A 20,246-nucleotide genomic window follows, 5' to 3' on the forward strand; every position below is an offset into this window, starting at 1 on the left:
TTACTGCCACATCCTCTGGCACAGTTTACTTCCTTTGGTGAAAAATGGTTTGAATCTTACATGTTTGAGTAAGCACAGAAAGAAATTTATAGCTATATGTGTAATATATGGAGACACAAGAAAATGAAACTTTTTTTGGCTTGAATACACATTTAAGTCTGAGACAACATCATAGTCATTAGGGCTTATGCTACACTTTATAGCAAAATGAAAAAATATAGGCTCTTTTAGTTGTAAACTCACAGCTTTTTGATATATTGAATAGGTCAAGAGACGTAAAAAAAGGCTAGCAAAATTTATTTCAATGTCTGAAATGGCTAATATGTCATACAAACCAATATGAAAGAGTTCATTGTCCTCCTTGTAACTTAAATTTTCCATATGATGTGTATTAATGACATCATAGAACATTTGTTAGAAAAGAAACTTCAGTGTTTCAGCTACTCTTTTTCTCTAATTGCAAGGCAGAAGTAACATTACTTTTTATTTCTGAGAACTGTTTGCCTAACCTTCTTTTAAAGATTTACAGAGTGCACATGAACCATAGCTTATTTACTCAAATGCTTTATCACTGCACAATTAGAAAGGTTTCTCTTGTGTTTCTCTCTGCCAGTTCAGGCTGCATTCACACTACACTGTGAAAATAGATAATTTTCCTCCTGTTTGCAGCAGATTTTTATCTTTACTGGTATTTTGTATTCACTCAAGGAGTCTCCTTCTCTTTTTAGACTTACCTGCTCCTTGCTTCAGTCAGTCTTTGTCCATAGGTCATTTTTAGAAGCTCATGATCATTTTTGCTCTTTCCTAGAAAGTCTCTAAATGGTCAATGCTTTTAAAGTGCAGAATGTGGTTCTCAAACGGAGAACTTTACCAATACTGAATCACGTGAAGGGGTATCGTTTCATGTAATTGTAAATTACACTTCTGTTTACACTCTGAAATGATATTTGCCTTTCTTGCTAGGTCATTATTGATGTGTTTAACTTGTGGTCAGAAATTACCAAGATCCTTTGCTTTTCAAATGTTTGCTTCCTTATTTATTGTTCATCTTTTATTTGTGTTGCTGACTATACCTGCAAAGATACTTTACGTGCACCTATCAAATAGCATAGTATTTAGGTTATTTTTTCATTTTCTTGTGAGCATATTATCTTATATACTTCTCTCATGTTTTCCAGAATCATGTAATCTGCTAAATCAATAAGCATAACATTTATTTTTTAGGATATTAACGGAAATATTGAAGATAGCGGAGTGAACAGAACCCCAGTACACACTCAATTATCTGTTCTTCAAGCTTGCTAAAGAATGATATATGGCACCTTTTTCAACATAATTATGAAAGCTGTTTTGTATTCTTTCAATAGTTTTGGGAGCTACTGCATATCATCCTAGGTTGATATTGGAATAATAAAAGATTTGCCAGAGGTATTAAAGGCAAAATATACAATATTCCTGTTAGTCCTTCCACAAAGGTGGTTTTCACAGAGTCACAGAATATGCCAAGTTGGAAGGAACCCACAAGGATCATTGAGTCCAACAGAATCATCCATGAGAGTCACACCATGTGCCTGCGAGTATTGTACAAACACTTCTTGAACTCCGTCAGGCTTGGTGCTGAGACCACTTTCCTGGCGAGGCTGCAGCCAACCACCCTTTTCCTGTTGATGAAAAAAAGATCAGGTTTATCTGAAGCAATATTTTTGACCTCTGTCTTGATTTTCAGTCCTTCAATTTTATTTTAGTGACAGTCATTCTCTTTCATTATTGGTATCTTTCTATGAGTTGAAGTGAATGGATTGATTTGTAATTCTTCACCTCCTTTTGCCCTAATTTTTGATTTTAAAAAAATATTTATTTTGCATCTTTTTTTTTTTTCCATTGCAAAGCCCCCTTTGTTAGCTGCTTGCTACCTCCTCTTTATTCCATTATTTTGAGGGTAACTTTGAACAGCTCTGAGTTTTTTTTTTTTCATAGATTTCCTTCTGTGTTGAGTAACCTTTTCCTGAGTTTATATAACTGTCTCTTGATATCCTAGATAACACCTGTGAGATGTACATCAGTTTGTCCCTTGCCCTGTTTGATTTGTCTCTGTATGCCACAGAATTTATCTATAGTGTTTATATAACCTGCTCTACTTTCCACTTTCTGTATGCTTTCTTGATGTTGAAATCATGAAACAAGATCTGATTCTGACAACACATTCCAATTCATTCTGGTGGTAGCAGTTCATTCCTGGTTTATTCCTATGAGGAATAGCCAGGTTTCCTTAATTCCTTTTAGCATTAGACTTGCCTAACAACTCCCTGGGTTACTGACACTTATTTTGTAATAAATATTCTATTTTCTTTATCTGTGAGGACTTGGAGCTCTGCCATTTTTTGTTCACTTGTCCTAAAATACTGTAATCATGGAGAAGCTTCAGCCTGGAAGTCTCCCATTTACGTGCTTTCTTTATATCTTAGGAGTGACACACTATATCTGGTTTTGCCTACCTTACAAGAACAACCTAAAGTTTTTGTCTCATCGGCATGTCCTCTTTGTAAGGTGATTTTTCTGGTCACTCATATAAACTCCCATTTATATAACCTTGTAGTCAAGGCAGCACTTATGCCTTTCTCATGCATTCTCTTTACTCTTATAGTTCCTGCTCTCTGTAACTGAATGGAACCTTTTTCTTGTTATATATTTCCTCTCTTATTGGCTTCTTCATCTACTATGGAGATTTGATGATCTTTTATATTAAAATGTGTGACTAATCTCATGAAGTTGCTGCTATGCCAATCAGATATAATTTTCAGAATATATTTTCTATATATTCTTTCTAGTCCTCCTCATTCACCTTCTATTTATTTTTATATGTCTACAAATTTATGAGATCTTTGGAAGATTGGCACACTTTCCATTTAATTCTGCTAGGAAACTTTTACAAATAATTTAAAATGTTACTACTACTTTTAGTAATTTGTGCTAGATTCACATGAACAGTGATAATAACGCCGTGAAATGTGGCATGCTGGTACAGAACTCAGGCTTGTTATCCTATATGAAATCGCTGTGATACTCTGATTTGAAATTCATTGCAAAACTTTATGTGATACACTTTTCTAAAAATGAACTTGACTGATAATGTGAAGTCTCCAAACTTAGTTTGCTATCTTCTTGTGGGTCAGGCATGGACTTGAACCATTTAAATATATAATCAGCCTTTAATTTCAAGAGGCCAATGTGCATGATAATTAGCACCAGTCATCTTAACTTCTTCGCAATTTTAAGTAAAAAAAAAAGGCCAGAACATTTTCCTGGGAAGTAAACACAGAAGAAGCATTTTAAAAAAAGCCCTTGAACACAAAATACCTTCGCTCATTGTGAATTATAACTAATTAGTTTTGTAACTGCCATTTGGATTAAGAACAATGTCATTTTTTTTCCGGGATCTTCTGTAATATTTTTTTTTCTTTCTCTCTAAGCCTTATAATGTTAATGCTGTACTTATTGTTTCTTAGTTTTGCTCTCATCTTCATGACACTGACTAATCATCCAAGCACTATCTGCTACTCTGCCAGGGCCTCCTGGGTAATAACAGTGCCAGTGCTTGATAAGTGGCTGCCAGATAAAACTCATGTTGGTTCAGGAGAAACTGCACCAACTGTAAAAGAAAAAAATAATGAATAAAGAGAGCAAAAGACTATAACAGTTACTTTAACAGTTTATTGAAACTGTGCATGTTTGAGTAAATCAAATGTTTCAGAAGGCAACGCATAGTAATTTTATTTGCAATTAAATGAGACAGTAACTGAAAGAATGCTATTTTTCTATAGATCAAGCACTCTGTTGGGACCTCTAGTGATTAAGTCTTTTCTATATATGGCTACTTTACTATTTACAAGAGATGAGTTGGTAATAGAAACTCATTTCTGAGTGAAAGAAAAAATATATAATTTGAAAATATAAAGCCTATAAATAAAGATGTGGAGAAGGAAGTGCAGTGTCTACATGTGCTTTTTTTGGAGTGTGGTGGTTAATCAGAAAGAATTGTGGTTCAGGAAGAAGATTAGAGTCCTTTTTTTAAAAAAAAAAAAGATGCTTTGGATGGAGGAGGGATATGAAGGGAGGCAGTGAATTGAGTACGTGGGCAGAAAATTGCTTCCTTCAAAGGAGCTTATGTTATGAATCCCTTTTTCTGAGAGTTTTGCATAGACTTAATGAGGAATAAGAAGCTTAAGAATACTTCCTAATTAAAAGTATTTGCTTTAGATGCATAATCTCGAGGCCCATTCATCATTCTGTACCTGAAGGTCATTTAGTTCAGAACATCTGTACAGGACATGTACAAAAAATCTCCTGTTTTGACCGACTTGAGAACAAGTAGTAAAAAGAAGGAATGGAGAATGATAGTTATGGAAGAAAAAGTTACTTTTGAAATGTTTACTTTAGGTTTTTATGTTACTCTTCAAACATATGAGGGCAAACTGGTCAGGGTTAATCAATGTCTTTTCAATAGTTGCTCTGCTGTCCTATCAGTAAAGAAGTGGAAGAGAGAGGGAAGTTTCTGCTATATGCGGTGTTACAATTCATTTCACAGAAAGACAAAACTAATTGAAGAATAGCAAAATTTACTATGAGCAGGCTTCTCTGGAGTCCATCTACATTCTCAGCCAGAGGAAACTAGCTACATGTGTTTTGAAAGTGTGTTATATTATTTTATCAGTTCAGGTTTTAAATAATTTTTAAATCAGGTAAAGCTTCTCCACTGGTGTGGATCCAATCCAGGTCTATCTTTTTAAAAATGTGGAAAAGTTCCAGAGATAGGGTCTGCTTATCCTCTCCTGTACTTTTGTGGAAAAGGATGATATTTTGCATCACCCAGTATGCTGGGTATTACATGTGTTATAAATTTATGTCTCTTAATCCTAGTTTTCTACAAATCAACCACTCTGACATGTATATTACTAGATACCTGGGGCAGTTGTTATGTTGGACAGACCAATAAAATGCAGTGAAGCATGTGGCAATAATCACAAATGTCCATCATTAGATGTTTTATTACTGTATTGAAGTATTCAAGTTGTTTGCCTGCAAGGATAAAATCTCCTCTAGGCTTAGCAGAATTTTGATTTAAGTGCCTCTGGGATCAAGTGTGTGGCATGATGAAGTTCAGCAGCTCTATGAAGTCATCAGTCCATCAATCAGTTTGACAGTACTCAGCTTCATCCACTACCAGTTTTCCCTTATACTCTCTGTAAATTTGTTTTTAAATTTTTTCTTTCCTTTCCTCTCCCCTGTTAATGACTTTTCTTATCTCTTCAAAATTATAGTGTTGAAATTCGTGCCTTCCTTCTCTTGTACTGAGACAAAAGTGCAGGATGAAAGGAGGTATCACATCTGTCTGTAATCTTTTTCACTTGCAGATTTTGTTATTAAAATTATGGAGACTTTCATAACTCATGTACCTGTAATACCACTGAACCCTACTGTCCTCGTGTTGCACATCCTTTGTACCAGCTAGGCTACCTTAAAGATAGCAAAAGGGGCCCTCAGGGGACACCTTCACTTAGTGAGGGTCTCCTTTGTGTGCATGTTCATGCTCGTGACACATCCTGTTTTGGTTTTTTTTTTTATGACTGTGCAAAAATATCTTTAAAGCCTTTAGAACTAAGCTACAGATTGAAGTGAACATCAGACTGTCTTTTACCCATTCATTACAGACAGCTTTTCACAGTGGTAGGAGGTTACCGGCTGGAGCCGGTATATTTTCAAATTGTGGAGAAGCAAAAGAAGGGTGAAATGATCTCATTTGTAGATAATATAAAATTTGTTCATATAGTCCATCTAAAGCAGATAATGAGGAGAGGCATGTTTCTTACATCACTGTCTGATAAAATGGCAGGTGAAGAGCAATGATAAAAAAATGCAAAGATGATGGAACACATTCTCTACTGGTTTATCTATCTGTCTGTGAATACACACATACACTACATCCACAGTATGAGATCCCAATTTTTCTTTCACTGTAATCAGCATTCTGTGCAAGTATTGTGGCTATTAGGAAAATATCAAATTGTTCTGACTTTTTAGATCAATAATAGCTTTCCAAATAACCCAACCCTTTCAGAGACTGATTATATTTACTATTAAAAGCAAAAAACCCAAACAACCAAACCCAACATTATATTTTGCTTGTGGGGCAAGATCAGCATTATTTATTTTGACAAAAATGTTTGGGCTTTGTTTTTCTTGGCCTTACAGACAGAACAAAACTGATGCTATCTAATTCACTGCTAAGAAGTACTGACATAATGTTATACAGCTCTTTACATAGACTTTCTGTAAACTTTCAGGACTCTAAATGTTACATTTCTTCTCATACTCTACATTATTAGAACAGACAGAAACATTTGATTTAGATGAAAATTAAAAAAGACCAGATGTTTTTCTCCTCTCTGTTGCATTCTCTTGAAGGCAAAGCTATTAAAATCACCAGGTTTGAATACTGTCTCAACTCAGGCCGACTGAAACTGGGCTGTTTATTTAGCAGAACCTACATAAACTGAAACTGAATTTTGGTTTCAACTGATTGACTGCTTTGAATCTGCTGTCTGCTTTGGATCACACTCTTTCAAGGAAACTACTGAATATGCTGCTCAAATTAAAGAAGGTCTATGCTATGTAAGGTATCGTGCCACAGTGTATTTTTAAAGTAATATAAATGTTTACACACTTTGCTCAAGACCTATCTGTTGCAGCCCCACAGGTGCAATCTGCTGTCCACAATGTCTAGAGGTACAAGATGGAAAAACCTGAGTATCAGGAACTTGATGCAACTCTGACATACATTCCCTGCTGCTCTTGACATACAGGTTTTTTGCTGTATTTGTTTTACAATGCATGATAAAGCTTATTCTGTTGACAAGTAAATGTATTGGGATGATTTGTATTTTGGATGAAATCTCTCCCGTTACTGTCAGAGCACATAAGACAGAATCTTCAGAGCCAGATAAACTAGAACTTGACAGTTTGCTACTAAATGTCATAAAGTTATATTTTGCTGATTAATCCTCCTATCTGTCAGTATAGAATAAATCTTTGTTTTCTCTCTAATTGTGTGTTAATAATGCAAGAAGATTTTTATATCTTCTATGTCACTTCAATAATTTGTATCATATTTCCCTAATTTTCCCCTAGTATTCTACCAAAGTTTGACATTTTTCAGTCTCAGCCTCTCATTTGTTCTTAGTCTGTTGCACTTTCTTCGTACTATGAGAACCCTCTTCATTAATCTTCTAAATGCACCATGTGCTATGCTGTGCTGTTCCTTCAAAAATTCAGTGACACTCTAAGAGGAATCACAAGAGAAAAAGAGAAAAGAATTCTAGAGATACAGGGAGAGGAGTTAGCAGATAGCAGCTTTTCAAAACATTTTCCTTTTTCATAAAAATATCTTGTTTGCAAGACTGAAAATAACCTCTTCCTGTAATTCTATGTTTTAATTTTTCCTAGTGTCTGTCAAAAATACTTACCTATTTACAGGTAGGAAAGAGGTGCTGGAAATGAACTGTGTAAGCCAGAGCACCGATTTATGGAACCTATAGTACCTGGCAGAGGGGGTGAAAAACTGTAAACTTTTTTTTTTTTTTTTTTTTAAGATCCCAGGAATTCAGAAAATTACTAATATAAAAAAAAATCAAATAAAGGCCTGAATGAAATTTTAATTTAAGATGATCACAGATATAGACTATCAAAGGAATAGTTTCAATCCAATTAGGTGCTAGGAAGCAAAAAAATCTCACTGAAAATCTCTGTGGTGAGTCAGTGTTAGACCATGGCCAGCCTCTGAGAATGCTGAATGCTGTGATCAACGTACAACTCAAGAGGTGACATTTTAAGTCAAAAGAGAAAAACCATTTTAATATGTCAGTCAGTGCCTTTTTGGTTCAAATGATGGTGATTGATTCCATCTCCATGGAATGCTTACAGCTATCAAAAGTGAATGCCTGGCTCTTTCAGGGAAAATGCTGAAATAAAACTAAATAAAGTATCCAGCTGAAAAAAAGGGAACATGGAATAGCTCTGTTTTAGCTGGGACAATCATAGTGCCTTTAAAGAGATCAACTTGACCACTGATTTTTTGTGCCATGAGCTACACAGTCAGAAACTATAATAGGCTTCGTTGACATTGCAGTTCACTATATTATAAATCTGAATTATAGCAATCTGAGGAAATAGCAGTATGTAAAAGAACATGAGCATGTGTATGCAATGTAGAAAAGTAGAAATTGGAAAGTTAAAAAAAAAAAATGGTTGCTGTAACTGCAGAGAAAGTAAGTTCTGATTGAGTCCATGCTTCATTCATGCAAGAAAATGACCTTGGTAAGATGTCCTACCCAGAGCAAATGCAGATGATGTTGTAATTAAAGACACACACAAAAGGCACATAATACCAGTTCATAATCATGCTAATCAGATTACTATTATTACTCTGCTCTAGAAGCTGCAGCATAACATCTAAGATATTGTGGTGAGACCCACAACATGCATTGCATAAGACTGGCTGTGCAAACGAATTTTCAGATATAATAAATATGTCCTAAACGTGATGAATAAACATAAGTATGCTTTTCTGTTACCAGAACCCACAGCCAGCAGGTATTTCTACAGCATCAGTCAAGGATCTACACTAAGTGAACTGAGAAAGACATTTTATTTATTTAAGTTTGATGACAAAATACATTCATCCTTGGGTTTGACTGGAGGTACCACACAGCTAAATTAGGCATAATTCAAACTTCTAAAATAGAAAGATTATGAGTTTGCTGGAGAAGGAAGATGAGTTTGATAACGAGTTGAGCTTCCTATATACATTTCTGTCACTTACCAGTTCTATGTGTGTTTTATAAACCCATATCTTCTACATTTCAGTATTTGTTTTAGAAGATTGTGCTCTTTATTCTGTATAGAATGAAGGATGTAAGAAGAATGATTTGCTTCAATGCACTACAACACTATGATCTTATCCACAAATATTGGTGTATATCTCATTCAGCATAAGCTCAAAAACATATACCCTAAAAAATTATGAGGAAAAAAGAGGTGTGTGAAGAATTGATCAAGTATTTAGTTATCTGTATATTGTAAGAAAGGGCATTATATGCACAAATAGCATCATATACATGTATAATAGATACAAACATACACATTATGTAACAAATATAATTTGTCTATCTGGTTGTCTGTCTCATATGGACATTTGTATCAAGTGTTGAAAATGCATGCATATGTTCATCTTCAAGTAAACAGTTGATGTAGCTTACAAAGAGACTCAACAGAAAAGCACTTAGTGCTGTAGAAATGTGTGGAAATCCATAAGGCCTGTGCTTACACTAAGACACAATGCCCCAGTTACAGGGGTTTCTTTCAAAATGCCATTATGAAAAGAAAAAAATTGCTTTCTAGGCATTTGAGCAGATAAATTCTGGGCTCAAAAGAGGTGGAATAAGATTTATGAAATTCTTGATTGCACACTTTACAGATGTAATCATCCAGTTCCCACCCTTTTCCTCAATGTATTGCCTCGTGTCTCTCCAACATCAGGTCATAAAAGATTTGCTGAATGGTGCAAAAAATCTGTTTCATTTGTCTTCCTCCCTTCTTCCACACACTCCAGGCTTGCAACATCCAATAGGTAGCAACTTGTCTCTGCCACGGGGGAAGGACTGCATCTCAATCACAGGAAACATCTGGAAGGAGGAGAAGTAGATCCAAAGCACAATCCTGTGAAGACTTGTGGGTTACATTTGTGATGGGTTGACCTTGGCTGGATACAAGGTCCCCACCCAGCTGCTCTATCACTCCCATTTGCCAGCTGAACAGGGGAGAGAGTAAGATGGAAAACAACTCGTGGGTTGGGATAACATGGTTTGTTTAAAGTGATAGCAAAGCAAAATCTTGCATGGGCAATAGAGAAGTGGAACAAAAGACCACATCTCATGAGCAGTGATGGTTGGCCACCCCCGAGAAGCAGGGCCTCAACATGCTTGACGATTCCTCAGCAGGCAACCACTGCAGACAGTGAATGCCCACCTTCCTGCTCCTTGCCTTAGCTTTTGTATCTGAGCTGATGTCATATGGTCTGGAACATCCCTTTGGTTAGTTTGGATCAGCTGGTCTACTTGTGTCCCCTCCCAGGATCCTGCCCTTGATTGAGGAAGGAATGTTACAGTGCTGGTGCTGTGCTCGGCAGTAGCCAAAATACCACAGTGTTATCAACGCCCTTCTAGCTACCAATGCAAAACACAGCACTGTGAGGGCTACTGTGGGGAAATAAACTCCAGCTCAGCCAGACCCAATACAATATGCAAGACAGCATGCATGCAGGAGGCCTGCTGAAATACAGGGAAGGAGAAAATGTGTTGAAAAATGTACCAAAAAAAAGTAAATGTTTTCACATTCCCTAAAGGCTGAATGTGGGGTCATAGCAGAGATACAGTAGAGACAGGGAAGGAATATAGTGATGTATCAATAAATGGTGCTGAGAAATTTCTTAGGGCTGTTTTAGCATTGACTTCTATCAACATGGCCACATTTTCTGAAATTTGGTTTAGCTGGTACAGTAAGTTTCAAATTTCAACAGCTACACATGAGTATATGCTGATCTGCATTTTATATGGACTGTAGACACCACAAGAAAGCCTTGATACATGTGGTATTGAGACAGCTCTAGTATGATTTCAAGTGCCAAGACATGAGGTCTGACTGAATCAGCTGAGTAGTACTTGCTGGTTTTGGAATGGTTGCAAGATTCAGTGAGCACTGGATATGTACTGATACTCTTGATTCCTTCCCATGGTCACATCATGTCCTGCCTCAAAATCCCTAACCCACAGGCCTTGTGGCTGTACACCCATGTCCCAAGATCACACTGAGAGGGAACAATGCACTTTTCTAGTCTTACATATTCAAAGCATGTAACTTTTTCAGCTTACATAACCGTATATGTTTGTGCAGGTGGAAGGCAGATCTCATATCTTCTGAAGCCATTACCTTGTTGGCTCTCAGACAGGCTTGTAGGTCTGGTGGCCACCACCATCATAGCTGAATGGTTGCTAAGGTTTACAATAGCCACTTTCCAGACGGTAATGACATCCTTTCTCAGATAAACTGATATAAAAAAAGTCCTGAAAGTCCTGCTTCAGATTATGCCCACTGTCTTGAAGATAGGGTACTTGTCAACATAGGAAGAAGAAGAAAAAATATTACATCTCCTTCCTTCTCTAAAACATTTATTTATAGAGTTAAGGTTAATGTAAATAAAGAGTCCCTTATAAGCCACACTGTGAGCACACAGTAAGCAACGAGTTAGGTGTCTGAGCCCATTTTTTCCTAAGTCCCCATGAAGAATATGCTTTGATGAACTTTCCTGCCCTGACGCTGCTGAATTCTTTGCTTTCAATTTTACTTTGATGTGCGTCAGATATGTGTTCAGGGTCACTAAGATGATGTATGCTTTTTGGCAGGGGAACATCAGGGAGACATGGCCAGTGCAAAAGTAGGCAACATGCCTGACTGCTAGCTACCTTATATTGCTTCCACATCAAGGCATCCTGACTTGCTGCTTATCATTCCAGTCAATAAATCTTCGTAATGTATTTTTCTGGCACTTAATGAGAGGTCAGTGTTACAGAATACTTGGTACAAACTGGTATCTCATAAAGAAGTGGGTAATTCAACAGATATTAGAGGAGAAAGGCTATGATGCAGCGGGGAAGACTCTCCTCTCCTCTCTGGTTGCTGATCAGAGATATGACCAGCTGTCTAAAATATTTCACCAAAGATATTTCAAAATGTTTGCTTGAAGCATTACATTTCTGGATGTATTTTTCTTCAGCACATGAATGATGAGCAACATTCAGAATATTAAAAAAGCCCATTCCCCATCAGTCTAGTCTTTTCTACCTTCCTTTCTGCTTCTGTGTGATGCTTAGTTCATCCTGCAGCTACGTGCGAGCCATTTATTGCCTGCAATACCTTCCATTTCAGAACCTGGATATTGGCTATCTATTTCCTTCTTTTTCTGCTCCTTTTCAGAATTAAATTGAAGCCTAGCCTCATTCTTCTGACTGGGAATAACAACCTCATGACTGAGTGGTAGTGCCACTGGAGACAGCTGATTGCGTTTTATATCCATCATCAAATGATATACCTTGTGTCATACTTTCTTCTGATTTTTTTAAAATTTTTATTTCCACAGCATTTGCACCTATACACACTGCTACAAATATTTACTTAGTGACTGAATCAAAAGTTACTAGTTTTTTTGCTGAACAGCATTTCACTTGCTGAGTTGCACATCATGGGTGCTGATGAGTTATTTCATTAATGTCAAAGAGTTCATGGCTGAAACACATTCTAAAGTCATTCTTTAAAGTAGCCTTTAATCAGATGGGCTTTTTCTAGAAGGCAGTAGTAAACTCCAAATAAATATGATCTGTGAAATACCAATAATACACTTGTAGCTGAACTCTGTCCACCATGAAACTCATCTGGGAAAGTGCTTCATTGCACTTACTAAGCAGAAGAGCTTCCTGAAAACCAGAACTTCTTTAGTGCTATCTGTAGTTTTTTGACCTCTGATGCCCACGTTACTGTTCAAGATGTATTTTCTCAAGTACAAAATGAATGTTATTAGTTCATACATTCTAAACTTCCTCCTAAATATCCTACCAATGTTTTACTGTGTTTATTTCCCTCAATCCTCCAAATAGCATTTTGCCAGTATATTTGCAACACTAATTTTCATAATCAGTCTAAGGTCTCTATACTACAAAATCCTTTATTTTTTTTTTCATTCCTGTTACATTTTTGTTAACTTTCTATATAGAATTGAAAATATTATTTGAGTAACTGCATGAGCTAGACCAAAGCACTGATTAATTTTTCTCTGAGGTCAATAAGCCTGGCCAAAATCCATCTGCCAATTAGGTAAGTGCGTGAAATGTGTTAGGTTTTAGACAAGCCCAGACAACCTGTCTAAGTGGGGGAGTACTCAATTTTGAAAAATACTAGGTGAAGGTATGGTTTTATTAAAAGTTTGTGAATGTGAACATGTTTCCCATTCTAGCAGCAGAGAAACTTCTGGGTGTTTAAATTCTCAGCTGCTCATGCTGAAAATGCAAGGGAAGATAAATACTGCAGTGTAAAATCTGCTTCCTAATTGAGGCTATTTTGTAGCTTGAAACATCATGACGCTTGGAATGTTTTGCTAAGATGCCCTTATTTAGCCAGAATCCAGCCCAAAGTGCCGGCTGTGCAAACTTATTAACACATCCTCAGGTTTATGGTGACTCATTACACAGGGGCAACGTATGAGCAATTACCCTCACTAAAGAAAGTGTCATTCTGTTCAGTTTAATTATGTGAGATTTGTTGTAGACTGGTTATTGTTGCAAATGAGGACACAAAGACAGCAAGACTCTAAAACCATGAAAGAAATGTGTGCACATCCATATAACTTCTACAAATCATTTCACTGAATGGTAAGAACGTTTCCATAGTGCTTTGCATATGTATAGACTACTCTACCTGAGTGACAAGGTAATTTATGCCTTGCCAGTAGAATATTGGAGCCATTTGATTGCAATGTACATCATGCACTTTCTTAGTAAACTTGCATTAGAAAGAAATACAGCAATTTCTTTTTAAGAGATCAAGAACACAGTAGGCAAGCTATGCTTACAGCATCAGTCAGATGAATTACAAGAATTCATTGCAGATTTTACCATGCCAGAATAGAACAATGAAGTCTCCGATCATGCTTATGGTAACAGATAACTTCAGCTGGAGACAAAAATTTCCCTATTCTATCTGATTGATTAAGCAATGGTATAGAAAGACCTTTAAACAAATGTCAGGAGGGCTTGGCCCTTCCTGCAGAAAACTTGCCATGACTGTCTATTTCTGAATCTTTTTTAGCTGAGATTTTCACCAGATCACCCAAGGATACCTGTTGTTGAGGCTGCTTTGGGCTCCTCTAGTCATGTTGCTAAGGATAAGGAGGAATCAATCTTCATTCTTTACTGCCTAGCATGATTTGAAATCATTCACATCTGTGTAAAAGTTTTGATGAGGACAGTCCTCAAGATATCAGTGGTTTATCCTTTATTTTTGCATGTACTGTGCTATATATTGACAGTAGGATGGTGAAGAAGGATGTCCTTTGGTTCTAATGTACAGGTAATTTAATGGTAAGAAGTAGGTAATTTTTTCTGCAGAGCATTTCTTTATACCTGAGCAAGCATTCAGATGAAATCTCTATCACCTTAAAATAATAAATTAATAGAAATAGAGTTGTATTTTTACGTTATTTTTCTGAGCATCAGAAGATTTAAGTTCATTGCTCCATTCATTCCAAGAATGAGTAAATCTGTACAGGATACCTTTGGGCTTCAAACCATTCAAAGTTTCTACTGAATTACTTTGAGGAATCTCTATTAGTAAGAAAGCAGTACGTGGATGACTAATCAGACAACACATCAGAAACTACTGAGTTTTTCAGCATGTCTTTTTCTCCACACCTCCAATAGAGCGGTAAAATGGGGAAAAGATCAAATATAATATTCTAGTGTATGGAGATAAAACAAAAAATGTGAGGAATGCTTTGTAATGAAAATATTTACATGTCCTTTAGATCAAATCATTACTTCTGCTCACTGTATTCCTTTTCCTCTATGCATCATCCTGTTCTTACACTTTATAAAAGCTTGTTCTCAATGAGGATATACAAGGCTATAAGTCCTATATCCATACTAAGTCAGTGTGTTCCCTTAATTATATCTCATCCTACGCCACTGCACCAAAATCAGAACTATTGCATGTAGGACATTTCTAGGTCCCCAAGCCTAAGGAATTCTTTATATTGGATACTATTACTTACTATTATACTAAATTTATATTGTAGACCAGTAGACTAATCCAATTAAATCCTTCTGTCTGTCACTTCCTTAAATTCCAGTATAAGCAGAAGCATGTATCCATTTGGGCTCAAAATTCAGGAAATGGCTGCTGTAATACTTGAGGCAATCCATTTAGTAATAAGGCTTATATAAATCTAACAGCCTTTTAGCCATTAGAGCTGTCTGTCCTTTCATTTCTGGTCAGCTAAATCCCATTAAATTGCTAATCAGCCAGTCTAAGCAGCTGTGATAAAATCTCTGTTCTGATGCAAAGGAAACCATAGTCACCAAGCTATCTGAAACAAAGTCAACAGTAGTTAGTGGGCAAAATGGTTTCCATCGGAATAAAATGATGTGTTAAAGCATTCCATAAACATGGCACCATAATGTACAGAGAGAAAAAGAAAATTTCAGAGATAGTATGATTCTGTCATTTTCTAACTATTGTGAATCTGTTAGCAATTACTCTCTAAACAAATGTTTGTGTGTTTATTCCCCTAGATCTACAAGCAGTCATCAGTTTCCTATGCAAAGCAAAGACAACATGCAAATACTTCCTAAAGTATAGAAGGACATGGCTGCCTTTTATAGGTATAACACAAGCAAACAAACAAAAATTAAAAACCCCAGCAGAAACCTTAGGGGAACAATTAATTTTCATTTGCATGGAATTTACTTGTAAAACTAAGTTAGAGTGCCAAGGGCTTCCTCTGTCAAGAAAGGAAGAGATTTGCAATACCCATAAAAACAAGTGTGGGACAACCAGTTGATGTGGTAGAATTGTTTCCACAAGACTTTGGAAGTGCCAGATACTAACACACTTTAAAAAAAAAATTCATTGGATATTTATGAGTACTTGTGAAAATTTCTTTTGGTTCAGATACAAATGTGTTACTACACACTTCTTATTTTTATTTATTTTCATTTTAGTTTTCTGCCTTGAATATATTGAATACATAAGAATAAAACCTTGAGTCTTTCTCTGGCCCTGCAGACCTTTGTTTTTGCATTTGATTTAGAGCCTTTATCTTTTTTAAAGTTTTCTCTTGTTTCTTATACCATGTTAAACTTCCTTGTCACTTGGATGGTGGTAATGGAAATGGTTGTGGTATGATAAAAAGTGTGATTACTCTCTGAGCAGTGGAATGGATGAAGCCTGGCTCCCGATAGTTGGATTTGATGCTGTTTATGGATCTGCTAATGCCACGTGAAGTTTTCATGCTGCTGGAGTGCTTGTACTATCTCTCTCTTATATGGCTCCTCAATGTCTATAATAAAATTCATACCATGCTCTTTTTCTTGTCAGGGCACTAATAGGGTCATTCATCCAGCCTATTTTCATGACACTTGTAGGTTGTTAATGCCTTTGAAGCCAGTGTCCATCTGTCAGATTGGGTGGAATTGTTCAAAAATTATTAAATAGAAAATGTGGATATACAGAAAACTATGTTTGCATATAAAACCCCATGAAAACTAAGATTCTACGAATCTCATAATTTTTGATAGCTGGACTAAAAATACATTCTAAGTTAAGATATGCAATGCATTTTCTAGAGGTAGAAGCTTTTAGGAAAAATTGAAAATGCTAGGTCAGTCACCTAAACATAAGAATTACATACTATTTTAGAAACCCAAGCATACCCTTCCAGGCCTCTAGCAGCCTCACCCTAAGCATCTGCCCCTCATGGCTGTCTTTGATAAAACAGTAAATGCCCATGTTTAGGCAACTGAATCACTCTCTTGAATTCTGGTTCTTCAAGACAGTGACTACCTTCATAGATATAACTGTGCCTCTCTAACTGTTACTCTTATGGAAATGACAGCAACTGTAATCAACATAAATAACTTTGTTCTCCATCATCCCAATAGGGATTGAATTTGTGGCTTCTGGAACCAAGGATTTGTCGATTTTATAAAGTCAGGCAGTATAGATAGCTGATTCTGTTAACAGCAATTTTTTGCCCCCTTGTGCAGGTCTTAATTTCTTCCCTTCCTATGAAGGCTTTCCTCCAAAACTGTGAGCCCTTGAGTACAGAGAAAATTACAAATCCTGTCCCTCAGACTGCAAGCAGGTGGTGTCATCCATTTAAGATATTCTTTATTTGTTATCTCTTCAGGTTTCCAGTGATATGACTGGAGAGAAGGGACATTAATCAAATTGTCGTCCTCCACTTTTCCCTCAAGTTTGTAAATCACACAAGCATTGACATAATGCATGGGAGTTTTTTGGAGGATAAGAACTTTCTTAGGAACTCTTCAGGGACGATGGGTCCTGGAGAGCCTTGGATAACTCTACATTTATTTAAATTTCATCTAAAAAAAAAAAAAACCAAAAACCTGTATTCAGATGAAATTAGAGACATCTGTTTCAGAAACAAAACACCACCCAAAAAAACCAAAGCAATAAAACAGTCTGTCCTTTCTACTGGAATGGTTCTCATGTGGGAAAGAAGATTTCTGAAGATCGCTGAGTGAGAGAAAGGAGCAATAACCAAATGAGCATGACTTTTTAGGCTAAGGGAGTCATCTCAGTGATAGTTATTATAGATATGCTCTGGATAAAATTTGCAAATGGTAAAATTTGTCAAAGAAGGCTTGGAACACAGGACTTCTCACTCTTCCAGCAAAGTTCCTTAGCACTGGTAACTTGAAACACACAATTCTTGATGGTGAGTCTGTCCTGGAGACAGCTGATATGGGGCTCCATCAGAATTCCCATAGAGGAAGGTTCTAGCAGTTCCTCTGAGAAACCACCCTAGGAGACCTGATAGAAAAACCCTGTCAAGTAACCCAAATATAGCTGTGGAGGGCCAACAGCCTGTCCTCAGTATATCAGTGAAGAGGCAATTATTGTACAGATTTTTCTGCAGCAAACTTACACTTAGCACTTCCAACTGCTTTTGGTCTTGTTTTCTGCATCAGTGATAACCAGTGATGTTCTTTGATGCTCCTGCATCTGTTTATATTAGACCGTCATTGCTGATCTTTTTTCTTCATAAAAAGTACTGCAAAACATATTTGCAAACTGTAATCCTCACAACCATTTTCTCATATTCATTCTCTTTCAGGTTTGCTGCTAAGATCCGTTCTGCTGATATTTGACCTTATTACATTATTATTCTTTGCCGATGCTTAAAGAACAACTTCTCCAGTTGCACAAAATGTCCACTCTCAATCAGTGGGACTTCCAATGTTTTATTGTAACAAGAAGCTGAAAGTTCATTTGTCTTTGTTTATCTATGACGATAACTTGAACTTATAATTATGTCCAGTCATTCAATATCATCTTAAGCTTACATCTCTTGAATAATTCAACATTTTGGCCAAAACCCTGCATGACTAAACAAGATGGTCTTTGCTCAATTTAAGAGCAAGAAGGCTGCAAAAAAGAAACAAGAGGAAGTGGTGGAGAAGTATAACAATACTGTTTGGACACTTGTGATTGATATCAGGAAGGCCAAAGCCTTGTAGCAGAAAAAGTAACTTGTGGGTGACAGAAAGAGTAACAGAAAGTTATACTACAGTCATTCCAGAAGCAACTTAATTACTGGAAAACTTGGCCAGCATAAATCACATTAGGTTCAAGAAGTGCAAATCTCTGCACTTGGGAACAGAGTGGCCCTGTCCTGTGTATCAGTGCAGGTTGTGAGGTAGCAAAAGGGCCTGGTGTTTACAGTAGGTACTAATGATCCAACACTGAGCTTTCATCATCAGAAAAACAAATGCACATTTGACTACAGTAGGAGGTGTATGGTCAACAGATTGAGGGAAGCTATTATTTCACTCTCTTTAGTGTTGGAGAGACCATATCTGGATCCTGGTTTCAGTTATAGGCTCTACAGTTCAAGAAAGGTATTGAGGAATTGATGAAGGTTCTGCAGATGGTCAGGTATGAATTTCTGATGTGTGGACCTATTTATTCCTCCAGAGAGGGGGTTAAGGTATCACAGAATCATAGAGTAACTCAAGCTGGAAGAGACCTATCTGGATCTAGTCCAGTGTGCTGTTCCTCGTAGGAGTACCTGAAACTGAACCATATGACTAAAAGTTGTCCAAGTGTCCCTTAAAATCTCACAGACTTAATTACAGAATCACACAATATGCTGAGTTGAAGGGGGCCCAAAAGGATCATTGAGTCTGACACCTGAACATGCACAGATCATCCCCAAGAATCACACCATGTTCCCTAGAGTACTGTCCAAATGCTTCTTGAACTCTGTCAGGCTTGAGGCTGTGACCACTTCCCTGGGGAGCCTCTTACAGTGCCCAAGCACTCTCTAAGTGAAGAACCTTTTACAAATGTCCAATTTGAACTCCTTATGCAGGGATGGGAGATCTAATAACCTACAACTACTAGATTACATTAGATTACAAAGACGATGGATCCAAACTCATCCTAATGGATGTGACAAATGATGCAACAAGGAACACGGGCCATAAATTGCAGCTTGAGAAGTTGTGTATCCTCCATCCTTTAAAAATTTTGAGATTTGCCTGACAAAACCTAGACTGACTTGACAGCCTAGGTGGTACTTCTGCTTTGAATGAAAGACTCGCATACATGACCTTCAGCATTACCTTTGAGCCAGCATTACCACATGCTCTCTTGCTGTATATTTATATTGTTTTTCTCTCTGGAATGCTGAATCAATGTCATGAATTTTGATGCATTTTATCCTGACTGTTGTGAGAGTTTTTGCTTTGGGGGTTTTGTTTGTTTGTTTGTTTATTTGTTTCTGTTGCTTTTTTTTTTTTTCTTGTTTGGTTGGTTGGGTTTGGGCTCGTGTTTTTTGGAGGGGTTAGAGAGTTTTTGTTTGTGTTTTTTTGGTCTGTCAGTTTTTGGTTAGTTGGTTTGTTGTTTTTTTAATAACATAACAAAGCAAGTGCAATAAAGCTGAATATTCTTTTCAAACCCTGAGTGTTGAGTCATGTCCACTGCTTAACACATAATTTTGAATAGGTTCTGTCGCCTTCAACGTAATTAACCTGATGTGATTGTCAAGAAGAGCTATCAGGTCATTTCTCAGTGGTGGAATATAATTGCAAGTGTTCTCTTCTCTAGATGAGACAAATGAGATATTTTCATATGATTACTCTCTGGGAAATTGACACAACTGTGTGCCTCTCTGAAGTGTCTGTACACTAATGCATGCAGCATAGGGGAAAACCAGATGGAATTAGACATCTGTGTGGAGTTACAGGGCTATGATCTCACTGGGATCACAGAGGCATGATGGGATAGCTCACACAGTTGGAACATTGCAGTGGTTGGGTGTTTGTTCTTCAGGAAGGACTGAG

General features: G+C 36.8%; 1 long non-coding RNA gene across 1 annotated transcript; it reads left to right on the plus strand.

Annotated features, from left to right (window-relative positions):
* The first annotated feature begins 348 nt into the window (after positions 1-348).
* LOC114059250 lies at positions 349-19,452 on the plus strand. Its single transcript, XR_003571624.1, has 3 exons — positions 349-363; positions 8,935-8,937; positions 19,179-19,452. It is a non-coding gene; the product is annotated as an uncharacterized LOC114059250 (long non-coding RNA).
* The last annotated feature ends 794 nt before the right edge of the window (positions 19,453-20,246 follow it).

The sequence above is a fragment of the Empidonax traillii genome, unplaced genomic scaffold, assembly GCF_003031625.1.
Source record: "Empidonax traillii isolate 1590-97213 ecotype Southwest subspecies unplaced genomic scaffold, ASM303162v1 scaffold211:size764888, whole genome shotgun sequence".
Classification (NCBI taxonomy): domain Eukaryota; kingdom Metazoa; phylum Chordata; class Aves; order Passeriformes; family Tyrannidae; genus Empidonax; species Empidonax traillii.